General features: G+C 37.4%; 1 long non-coding RNA gene across 1 annotated transcript in view; it reads left to right on the top strand.

Moving 5' to 3' along the window:
- The first annotated feature begins 1,600 nt into the window (after window positions 1-1,600).
- Window positions 1,601-11,979, top strand: part of LOC126197325 (uncharacterized) — a 29,781-nt gene continuing 19,402 nt past the window's right edge. Inside the window, exon 1 of the long non-coding RNA XR_007539698.1 lies at window positions 1,601-2,993. This is a non-coding gene — a long non-coding RNA (uncharacterized LOC126197325). The remainder of the gene's footprint in view (window positions 2,994-11,979) is intronic.

The raw sequence follows: 11,979 nt of genomic DNA, 5'->3' as shown, positions 1-11,979 counted from the left end.
GTCTGACTGAAGGTAGTATATCGATGAATAGAGTGAGTGATGATGTGTTGATAAAGGCAATGCGGGTACAGTGTGTAAAAGAGAGATTGGAACTGAGAATGAGTCCCAAGAGTTCTTAGAGGTAAATGAACATAGGTGTGGTTGGAGTGTATAGATGTAAGAAACAATGACTAGCAAGTTGGTAATGTTTGAGACCTGTTATAAAATATGATCGTGAGAGTTGCATTATTGAGATTTTGGAGTTTTGTATGAGCCAGGTGATGAGAGTAAAACCCGTGACTGTTTTTATTAGGAAGAGAGTAGAAGGTGTTCGAAGACCCTAATGCAGATGCTGAGAGAGAAGGAAAGTCTGTTGTTGTAGTGAAAGTTGCAGTATATGTAAGGTGTACAGAAAGTGTAATTGATGGCCCTTCCCATTGAGGTATAGATGCTGATTGTTGTTTGGAACGAGAGGCTCCCACTCAAATCCAACATTATAGAAATTATGTTAATTTACGATGTGTATCGAAATGATGTAGATACCTGATGTGAGGTGAAATTTTAGGATGGAGGTGTGTGTGTGTGTGAGGACGTGGCCCATTCCCAAGCAATAGAATTAGTTATTTCAGTTTGTGTGGTAGAGAATAATGATAGTGAGGAAGTATTTATGTGTGACGGGATAAGAAGTTTTATTGGTACCCCTATTAGGCAAATGAGTTGTACTGATGTTGAGAACAGGAAATATTGAAAATGTAGATGATGAACGTGAAACTTGATGTTGGTAATGGAGAGTGGCTTTCTGGAGTGTGATTGTGTTAGTATTAAAATTTGTAGAAGTTATAAAGAGTCCAATTGTGGAGAGGTTATTAGCTATTGTGAAGTGAAATACAGTGAAGACTAGTAAATAAAGAGAGACTTGAGCGACCCTTGGTTATTGATAAGATTGTAAAGAAGGTTTATATTGTGTCTGGTTATTTTGTTTGTTGTGGCTTAGTGTAAAAGAATTTACCCTTTGAGATGTGTTATGGAGGTAGAAAGGTGTAGGAAGTACAGTCCCTTAATATTTAGAATACGAGAGGAAATGATATAGTGGAGACATCTAAAGTATGAGAGAGTGTGTACGAAGTAGTTGGTATGTGCGTGATGTGGAGGTTTATGAAATTGGAGTAATGTGACAATGAGAAATGATGAAGATAATGAAGTAGTGATGTTCTGGTTTTCGAAAGAATGGAGTAACCAATGGTGTATGGTTTGAAGTAGAGTTAAAAACCTGAGTGAGGTGAAGTTGATGTTAAATTTTGTAAAGGTGGTATAATACAAGGTTGAAGAATGGTGCAGAGAAGATAAAAGAAGGTTGTGTCAGTGTAGTGGTTAATGTTTATATGAGGAAATAAAACAGTACCCCAGAGAAAATGTAAAAAAGTTAGGAATGAGGTGTGGTAGTGAAGAGGTGTGATTCAGTGAAGGCTAATTGCTGACAAAATAGAGTTTGGTGGTGAATGGTTTGTGAACTATGTTGCCCCTGTACGGCCTGCCTACAAGATTTGAGTTTGGACAGTTAGTGATACGGTGATTTAGTAGTGTGTGTGACTTGACGAAATGATAATCCATTGAGGTGAATATGTATTGTCCCAGAGAGTAAAATATCCTTGGAAGTTGGTAGACAGATGTACGAATAGAAGACCAATCAAATAATAACTCACTTTGGACGAGGTAGCGAGGATGAGAGAATTTAGTGCGAGTATAGAAAGGAAAAAAGAGAAAAAATGGATGTTTGTTCGATTGTTATGAAAGAAATTTTGTTCCCCCTGTAGATTGATCCCCTAAAAATTAGGATAGTTGATAAGGTTTTATAGGTTTATTCTCAAAATATTTGGAATGTTGGTGATGTGTATGAGCTGAAAACAGTGAAATGAGAGTATTTTGTGAGAATGGAGTTTAAAATGTATGAGGTGGAGATTCCCATTGCCCAGGCAATTCTTGGTCCTTGGATGTCCCTTGTGTGAGTTGGTAGCATGTTGGAGATAAGAATGTAAACGATGGAGTAGGTATTGGTGCAGTTGACACGCTGTGTATGGAAGAGTAGGAGGAGACTTGAGTTGAGCAGAAATGTGGATGATATAATATATTTGTTTGCGAGTTAATCGTAGGTGCCCTGTGAAAAGAGGGAAGTGTGACTGAAGGTAGTATATCCAAGAGCAGAGTGAGTGATGATGTGTTGATAAAGGCAATGCGGGTACAGTGTGTAAAAGAGAGATTGGAACTGAGAATGAGTCCCAAGAGTTCTTAGAGGTAAATTAACATAGGTGTGGTTGGAGTGTATAGATGTAAGAAACAATGACTAGCAAGTTGGTAATGTTTGAGACCTGTTATAAAATATGATCGTGAGAGTTGCATTATTGAGATTTTGGAGTTTTGTATGAGCCAGGTGATGAGAGTAAAACCCGTGACTGTTTTTATTAGGAAGAGAGTAGAAGGTGTTCGAAGACCCTAATGCAGATGCTGAGAGAGAAGGAAAGTCTGTTGTTGTAGTGAAAGTTGCAGTATATGTAAGGTGTACAGAAAGTGTAATTGATGGCCCTTCCCATTGAGGTATAGGTGCTGATTGTTGTTTGGAACAAGAGGCTCCCACTCAAATCCAACATTATAGAAATTATGTTAATTTACGATGTGTATCGAAATGATGTAGATACCTGATGTGAGGTGAAATTTTAGGATGGAGGTGTGTGTGTGTGTGTGAGGACGTGGCCCATTCCCAAGCAATAGAATTAGTTATTTCAGTTTGTGTGGTAGAGAATAATGATAGTGAGGAAGTATTTATATGTGACGGGATAAGAAGTTTTATTGGTACCCCTATTAGGCAAATGAGTTGTACTGATGTTGAGAACAGGAAATATTGAAAATGTAGATGATGAAGGTGGAACTTGATGTTGGTAATGGAGAGTGGCTTTCTGGAGTGTGATTGTGTTAGTATTAAAATTTGTAGAAGTTATAAAGAGTCCAATTGTGGAGAGGTTATTAGCTATTGTGAAGTGAAATACAGTGAAGACTAGTAAATATAGAGAGACTTGAGCGACCCTTGGTTATTGATTAGATTGTAAAGAAGGTTTATATTGTGTCTGGTTATTTTGTTTGTTGTGGCTTAGTGTAAAAGAATTTACCCTTTGAGATGTGTTATGGAGGTAGAAAGGTGTAGGAAGTACAGTCCCTTAATATTTAGAATACGAGAGGAAATGATATAGTGGAGACATCTAAAGTATGAGAGAGTGTGTACGAAGTAGTTGGTATGTGCGTGGTGTGGAGGTATATGAAATTGGAGTAATGTGACAATTAGGAATGATGAAGGTAATGAAGTAGTGATGTTCTGGTTTTTGAAAGAATGGAGTAACCGATGGTGTATGGTTTGAAGTAGAGTTAAAAACCTGAGTGAGGCGAAGTTGATGTTAAATTTTGTAAAGGTGGTATAATACAAGGTTGAAGAATGGTGCAGAGAAGATAAAAGAAGGTTGTGTCAGTGTAGTGGTTAATGTTTATATGAGGAAATAAAACAGTACCCCAGAGAAAATGTAAAAAAGTTAGGAATGAGGTGTGGTAGTGAAGAGGTGTGATTCAGTGAAGGCTAATTGCTGACAAAATAGAGTTTGGTGGTGAATGGTTTGTGAACTATGTTGCCCCTGTATGGCTTGCCTACAATATTTGAGTTTGGACAGTTAGTGATACGGTGATTTAGTAGTGTGTGTGACTTGACGAAATGATAATCCATTGAGGTGAATATGTATTGTCCCAGAGAGTAAAATATCCTTTGAAGTTGGTAGACAGATGTACGAATAGAAGACCAATCAAATAATAACTCACTTTGGATGAGGTAGCGAGGATGAGAGAATTTAGAGCGAGTATAGAAAGGAAAAAAGAGAAAAAATGGATGTTTGTTCGATTGTTATGAAAGAAATTTTGTTCCCCATGTAGATTGATCCCCTAAAAATTAGAATAGTTGATAAGGTTTTATAGGTTTATTCTCAAAATATTTGGAATGTTGGTGATATGTATGAGCTGAAAAAAACACTGAAAAGAGAGTATTTTGTGAGAATGGAGTTTAAAATGTATGAGGTGGAGATTCCCATTGCCCAGGCAATTCTTGGTCCTTGGATGTCCCTTGTGTGAGTTGGTAGCATGTTGGAGATAAGAATGTAAATGATGGAGTAGGTATTGGTGCAGTTGACACGCTGTGTATGGAAGAGTAGGAGGAGACCTGAGTTGAGCAGAAATGTGGATGATTTAATATATTTGTTTGCGAGTTAATCGTAGGTGCCCTGTGAAAAGAGGGAAGTCTGACTGAAGGTAGTATATCCAAGAGTAGAGTGAGTGATGATGTGTTGATAAAGGCAATGCGGGTACAGTGTGTAAAAGAGAGATTGGAACTGAGAATGAGTCCCAAGAGTTCTTAGAGGTAAATGAACATAGGTGTGGTTGGAGTGTATAGATGTAAGAAACAATGACTAGCAAGTTGGTAATGTTTGAGACCTGTTATAAAATATGATCGTGAGAGTTGCATTATTGAGATTTTGGAGTTTTGTATGAGCCAGGTGATGAGAGTAAAACCCGTGACTGTTTTTATTAGGAAGAGAGTAGAAGGTGTTCGAAGACCCTAATGCAGATGCTGAGAGAGAAGGAGAGTCTGTTGTTGTAGTGAAAGTTGCAGTATATGTAAGGTGTACAGAAAGTGTAATTGATGGCCCTTCCCATTGAGGTATAGATGCTGATTGTTGTTTGGAACGAGAGGCTCCCACTAAAATCCAACATTATAGAAATTATGTTAATTTACGATGTGTATCGAAATGATGTAGATACCTGATGTGAGGTGAAATTTTAGGATGGAGGTGTGTGTGTGTGAGGACGTGGCCCATTCCCAAGCAATAGAATTAGTTATTTCAGTTTGTGTGGTAGAGAATAATGATAGTGAGGAAGTATTTATGTGTGACGGGATATGAAGTTTTATTGGTACCCCTATTAGGCAAATGAGTTGTACTGATGTTGAGAACAGGAAATATTGAAAATGTAGATTATGAAGGTGGAACTTGATGTTGGTAATGGAGAGTGGCTTTCTGGAGTGTGATTGTGTTAGTATTAAAATTTGTAGAAGTTACAAAGAGTCCAATTGTGGAGAGGTTATTAGCTATTGTGAAGTGAAATACAGTGAAGACTAGTAAATAAAGAGACTTGAGCGACCCTTGGTTATTGATAAGATTGTAAATAAGGTTTATATTGTGTCTGGTTATTTTGTTTGTTGTGGCTTAGTGTAAAAGAATTTACCCTTTGAGATGTGTTATGGAGGTAGACAGGAGTAGGAAGTACAGTCCCTTAATATTTAGAATACGAGAGGAAATGATATAGTGGAGACATCTAAAGTATGAGAGAGTGTGTACGAAGTAGTTGGTATGTGCGTGATGTGGAGGTTTATGAAATTGGAGTAATGTGACAATTAGAAATGATGAAGGTAATGAAGTAGTGATGTTCTGATTTTCGAAAGAATGGAGTAACCGATGGTGTATGGTTTGAAGTAGAGTTAAAAACCTGAGTGAGGTGAAGTTGATGTTAAATTTTTTAGAGGTGGTATAATACAAGGTTGAAGAATGGTGCAGAGAAGATAAAAGAAGGTTGTGTCAGTGTAGTGGTTAATGTTTATATGAGGAAATAAAACAGTACCCCAGAGAAAATGTAAAAAAGTTAGGAATGAGGTGTGGTAGTGAAGAGGTGTGATTCAGTGAAGGCTAATTGCTGACAAAATAGAGTTTGGTGGTGAATGGTTTGTGAACTATGTTGCCCTTGTATGGCTTGCTTACAAGATTTGAGTTTGGACAGTTAGTGATACGGTGATTTAGTAGTGTGTGTGACTTGACGAAATGATAATCCATAGAGGTGAATATGTATTGTCCCAGGGAGTAAAATATCGTTTGAAGTTGGTAGACAGATGTACGAATAGAAGACCAATCAAATAATAACTCACTTTGGATGAGGTAGCGAGGATGAGAGAATTTAGAGCGAGTATAGAAAGGAAAAAAGAGAAAAAATGGATGTTTGTTCGATTGTTATGAAAGAAATTTTGTTCCCCCTGTAGATTGATCCCCTAAAAATTAGGATAGTTGATAAGGTTTTATAGGTTTATTCTCAAAATATTTGGAATGTTGGTGATGTGTATGAGCTGAAAACACTGAAAAGAGAGTATTTTGTGAGAATGGAGTTTAAAATGTATGAGGTGGAGATTCCCATTGCCCAGGCAATTCTTGGTCCTTGGATGTCCCTTGTGTGAGTTGGTAGCATGTTGGAGATAAGAATGTAAATGATGGAGTAGGTATTGGTGCAGTTGACACGCGGTGTATGGAAGAGTAGGAGGAGACCTGAGTTGAGCAGAAATGTGGATGATTTAATATATTTGTTTGCGAGTTAATCGTAGGTGCCCTGTGAAAAGAGGGAAGTCTGACTGAAGGTAGTATATCCAAGAGTAGAGTGAGTGATGATGTGTTGATAAAGGCAATGCGGGTACAGTGTGTAAAAGAGAGATTGGAACTGAGAATGAGTCCCAAGAGTTCTTAGAGGTAAATGAACATAGGTGTGGTTGGAGTGTATAGATGTAAGAAACAATGACTAGCAAGTTGGTAATGTTTGAGACCTGTTATAAAATATGATAGTGAGAGTTGCATTATTGAGATTTTGGAGTTTTGTATGAGCCAGGTGATGAGAGTAAAACCCGTGACTGTTTTTATTAGGAAGAGAGTAGAAGGTGTTCGAAGACCCTAATGCAGATGCTGAGAGAGAAGGAGAGTCTGTTGTTGTAGTGAAAGTTGCAGTATATGTAAGGTGTACAGAAAGTGTAATTGATGGCCCTTCCCATTGAGGTATAGATGCTGATTGTTGTTTGGAACGAGAGGCTCCCACTCAAATCCAACATTATAGAAATTATGTTAATTTACGATGTGTATCGAAATGATGTAGATACCTGATGTGAGGTGAAATTTTAGGATGGAGGTGTGTGTGTGTGAGGACGTGGCCCATTCCCAAGCAATAGAATTAGTTATTTCAGTTTGTGTGGTAGAGAATAATGATAGTGAGGAAGTATTTATGTGTGACGGGATAAGAAGTTTTATTGGTACCCCTATTAGGCAAATGAGTTGTACTGATGTTGCGAACAGGAAATATTGAAAATGTAGATGATGAAGGTGAAACTTGATGTTGGTAATGGAGAGTGGCTTTCTGGAGTGTGATTGTGTTAGTATTAAAATTTGTAGAAGTTACAAAGAGTCCAATTGTGGAGAGGTTATTAGCTATTGTGAAGTGAAATACAGTGAAGACTAGTAAATAAAGAGAGACTTGAGCGACCCTTGGTTATTGATAAGTTTGTAAAGAAGGTTTATATTGTGTCTGGTTATTTTGTTTGTTGTGGCTTAGTGTAAAAGAATTTACCCTTTGAGATGTGTTATGGAGGTAGAAAGGTGTAGGAAGTACAGTCCCTTAATATTTAGAATAAGAGAGGAAATGATGTAGTGGAGACATCTAAAGTATGAGAGAGTGTGTACGAAGTAGTTGGTATGTGCGTGATGTGGAGGTTTATGAAATTGGAGTAATGTGACAATTAGAAATGATGAAGGTAATGAAGTAGTGATGTTCTGATTTTCGAAAGAATGGAGTAACAGATGGTGTATGGTTTCAAGTAGAGTTAAAAACCTGAGTGAGGTGAAGTTGATGTTAAATTTTTTAGAGGTGGTATAATACAAGGTTGAAGAATTGTGCAGAGAGGATAAAGGAAGGTTGTGTCAGTGTAGTGGTTAATGTTTATATGAGGAAATAAAACAGTACCCCAGAGAAAATGTAAAAAAGTTAGGAATGAGGTGTGGTAGTGAAAAGGTGTGATTCAGTGAAGGCTAATTGCTGACAAAATAGAGTTTGGTGGTGAATGGTTTGTGAACTATGTTGCCCCTGTACGGCCTGCCTACAAGATTTGAGTTTGGACAGTTAGTGATACAGTGATTTAGTAGTATGTGTGACTTGACGAAATGATAATCCATAGAGGTGAATATGTATTGTCCCAGAGAGTAAAATATCCTTTGAAGTTGGTAGACAGATGTACGAATAGAAGACCAATCAAATAATAACTCACTTTGGATGAGGTAGCAAGGATGAGAGAATTTAGAGCTAGTATAGAAAGGAAAAAAGAGAAAAAATGGATGTTTGTTCGATTGTTATGAAAGAAATTTTGTTCTCCATGTAGATTGATCCCCTAAAAATTAGAATAGTTGATAAGGTTTTATAGGTTTATTCTCAAAATATTTGGAATGTTGGTGATGTGTATGAGCTGAAAACACTGAAAAGAGAGTATTTTGTGAGAATGGAGTTTAAAATGTATGAGGTGGAGATTCCCATTGCCCAGGCAATTCTTGGTCCTTGGATGTCCCTTGTGTGAGTTGGTAGCATGTTGGAGATAAGAATGTAAATGATGGAGTAGGTATTGGTGCAGTTGACACGCGGTGTATGGAAGAGTAGGAGGAGACCTGAGTTGAGCAGAAATGTGGATGATTTAATATATTTGTTTGCGAGTTAATCGTAGGTGCCCTGTGAAAAGAGGGAAGTCTGACTGAAGGTAGTATATCCAAGAGTAGAGTGAGTGATGATGTGTTGATAAAGGCAATGCGGGTACAGTGTGTAAAAGAGAGATTGGAACTGAGAATGAGTCCCAAGAGTTCTTAGAGGTAAATGAACATAGGTGTGGTTGGAGTGTATAGATGTAAGAAACAATGACTAGCAAGTTGGTAATGTTTGAGACCTGTTATAAAATATGATCGTGAGAGTTGCATTATTGAGATTTTGGAGTTTTGTATGAGCCAGGTGATGAGAGTAAAACCCGTGACTGTTTTTATTAGGAAGAGAGTAGAAGGTGTTCGAAGACCATAATGCAGATGCTGAGAGAGAAGGAAAGTCTGTTGTTGTAATGAAAGTTGCAGTATATGTAAGGTGTACAGAAAGTGTAATTGATGGCCCTTCTCATTGAGGTATAGATGCTGACTGTTGTTTGGAACGAGAGGCTCCCACTCAAATCCAACATTATAGAAATTATGTTAATTTACGATGTGTATCGAAATGATGTAGATACCTGATGTGAGGTGAAATTTTAGGATGGAGGTGTGTGTGTGTGAGGACGTGGCCCATTCCCAAGCAATAGAATTAGTTATTTCAGTTTGTGTGGTAGAGAATAATGATAGTGAGGAAGTATTTATGTGTGAAGGGATAAGAAGTTTTATTGGTACCCCTATTAGGCAAATGAGTTGTACTGATGTTGAGAACAGGAAATATTGAAAATGTAGATGATGAAGGTGAAACTTGATGTTGGTAATGGAGAGTGGCTTTCTGGAGTGTGATTGTGTTAGTATTAAAATTTGTAGAAGTTACAAAGAGTCCAATTGTGGAGAGGTTATTAGCTATTGTGAAGTGAAATACAGTGAAGACTAGTAAATAAAGAGACTTGAGCGACCCTTGGTTATTGATAAGATTGTAAAGAAGGTTTATATTGTGTCTGGTTATTTTGTTTGTTGTGGCTTAGTGTAAAAGAATTTACCCTTTGAGATGTGTTATGGAGGTAGAAAGGTGTAGGAAGTACAGTCCCTTAATATTTAGAATAAGAGAGGAAATGATATAGTGGAGACATCTAAAGTATGAGAGAGTGTGTACGAAGTAGTTGGTATGTGCGTGATGTGGAGGTTTATGAAATTGGAGTAATGTGACAATTAGAAATGATGAAGGTAATGAAATAGTGATGTTCTGATTTTCGAAAGAATGGAGTAACAGATGGTGTATGGTTTCAAGTAGAGTTAAAAACCTGAGTGAGGTGAAGTTGATGTTAAATTTTTTAGAGGTGGTATAATACAAGGTTGAAGAATGGTGCAGAGAGGATAAAAGAAGGTTGTGTCAGTGTAGTGGTTAATGTTTATATGAGGAAATAAAACAGTACCCCAGAGAAAATGTAAAAAAGTTAGGAATGAGGTGTGGTAGTGAAAAGGTGTGATTCAGTGAAGGCTAATTGCTGACAAAATAGAGTTTGGTGGTGAATGGTTTGTGAACTATGTTGCCCCTCTACGGCCTGCCTACAAGATTTGAGTTTGGACAGTTAGTGATACGGTGATTTAGTACTATGTGTGACTTGACGAAATGATAATCCATAGAGGTGAATATGTATTGTCCCAGAGAGTAAAATATCGTTTGAAGTTGGTAGACAGACGTACAAATAGAAGACCAATCAAATAATAACTCACTTTGGATGAGGTAGCGGGGATGAGAGAATTTAGAGCGAGTATAGAAAGGAAAAAAGAGAAAAAATGGATGTTTGTTCGATTGTTATGAAAGAAATTTTGTTCCCCCTGTAGATTGATCCCCTAAAAATTAGGATAGTTGATAAGGTTTTATAGGTTTATTCTCAAAATATTTGGAATGTTGGTGATGTGTATGAGCTGAAAACACTGAAAAGAGAGTATTTTGTGAGAATGGAGTTTAAAATGTATGAGGTGGAGATTCCCATTGCCCAGGCAATTCTTGGTCCTTGGATGTCCCTTGTGTGAGTTGGTAGCATGTTGGAGATAAGAATGTAAATGATGGAGTAGGTATTGGTGCAGTTGACACGCGGTGTATGGAAGAGTAGGAGGAGACCTGAGTTGAGCAGAAATGTGGATGATTTAATATATTTGTTTGCGAGTTAATCGTAGGTGCCCTGTGAAAAGAGGGAAGTCTGACTGAAGGTAGTATATCCAAGAGTAGAGTGAGTGATGATGTGTTGATAAAGGCAATGCGGGTACAGTGTGTAAAAGAGAGATTGGAACTGAGAATGAGTCCCAAGAGTTCTTAGAGGTAAATGAACATAGGTGTGGTTGGAGTGTATAGATGTAAGAAACAATGACTAGCAAGTTGGTAATGTTTGAGACCTGTTATAAAATATGATCGTGAGAGTTGCATTATTGAGATTTTGGAGTTTTGTATGAGCCAGGTGATGAGAGTAAAACCCGTGACTGTTTTTATTAGGAAGAGAGTAGAAGGTGTTCGAAGACCCTAATGCAGATGCTGAGAGAGAAGGAGAGTCTGTTGCTGTAGTGAAAGTTGCAGTATATGTAAGGTGTACAGAAAGTGTAATTGATGGCCCTTCCCATTGAGGTATAGATGCTGATTGTTGTTTGGAACGAGAGGCTCCCACTAAAATCCAACATTATAGAAATTATGTTAATTTACGATGTGTATCGAAATGATGTAGATACCTGATGTGAGGTGAAATTTTAGGATGGAGGTGTGTGTGTGTGAGGACGTGGCCCATTCCCAAGCAATAGAATTAGTTATTTCAGTTTGTGTGGTAGAGAATAATGATAGTGAGGAAGTATTTATGTGTGACGGGATATGAAGTTTTATTGGTACCCCTATTAGGCAAATGAGTTGTACTGATGTTGAGAACAGGAAATATTGAAAATGTAGATGATGAAGGTGGAACTTGATGTTGGTAATGGAGAGTGGCTTTCTGGAGTGTGATTGTGTTAGTATTAAAATTTGTAGAAGTTACAAAGAGTCCAATTGTGGAGAGGTTATTAGCTATTGTGAAGTGAAATACAGTGAAGACTAGTAAATAAAGAGACTTGAGCGACCCTTGGTTATTGATAAGATTGTAAAGAAGGTTTATATTGTGTCTGGTTATTTTGTTTGTTGTGGCTTAGTGTAAAAGAATTTACCCTTTGAGATGTGTTATGGAGGTAGACAGGAGTAGGAAGTACAGTCCCTTAATATTTAGAATACGAGAGGAAATGATATAGTGGAGACATCTAAAGTATGAGAGAGTGTGTACGAAGTAGTTGGTATGTGCGTGATGTGGAGGTTTATGAAATTGGAGTAATGTGACAATTAGAAATGATGAAGGTAATGAAGTAGTGATGTTCTGGTTTTCGAAAGAATGGAGTAACCGATGGTGTATGGTTTGAAGTA

Source organism: Schistocerca nitens, chromosome 1 (assembly GCF_023898315.1).
Source record: "Schistocerca nitens isolate TAMUIC-IGC-003100 chromosome 1, iqSchNite1.1, whole genome shotgun sequence".
NCBI classification, from domain to species: Eukaryota; Metazoa; Arthropoda; class Insecta; order Orthoptera; family Acrididae; genus Schistocerca; species Schistocerca nitens.
Note: the sequence above shows the minus strand (reverse complement) of the source record. Positions and strands in the feature narration are given on the sequence as shown.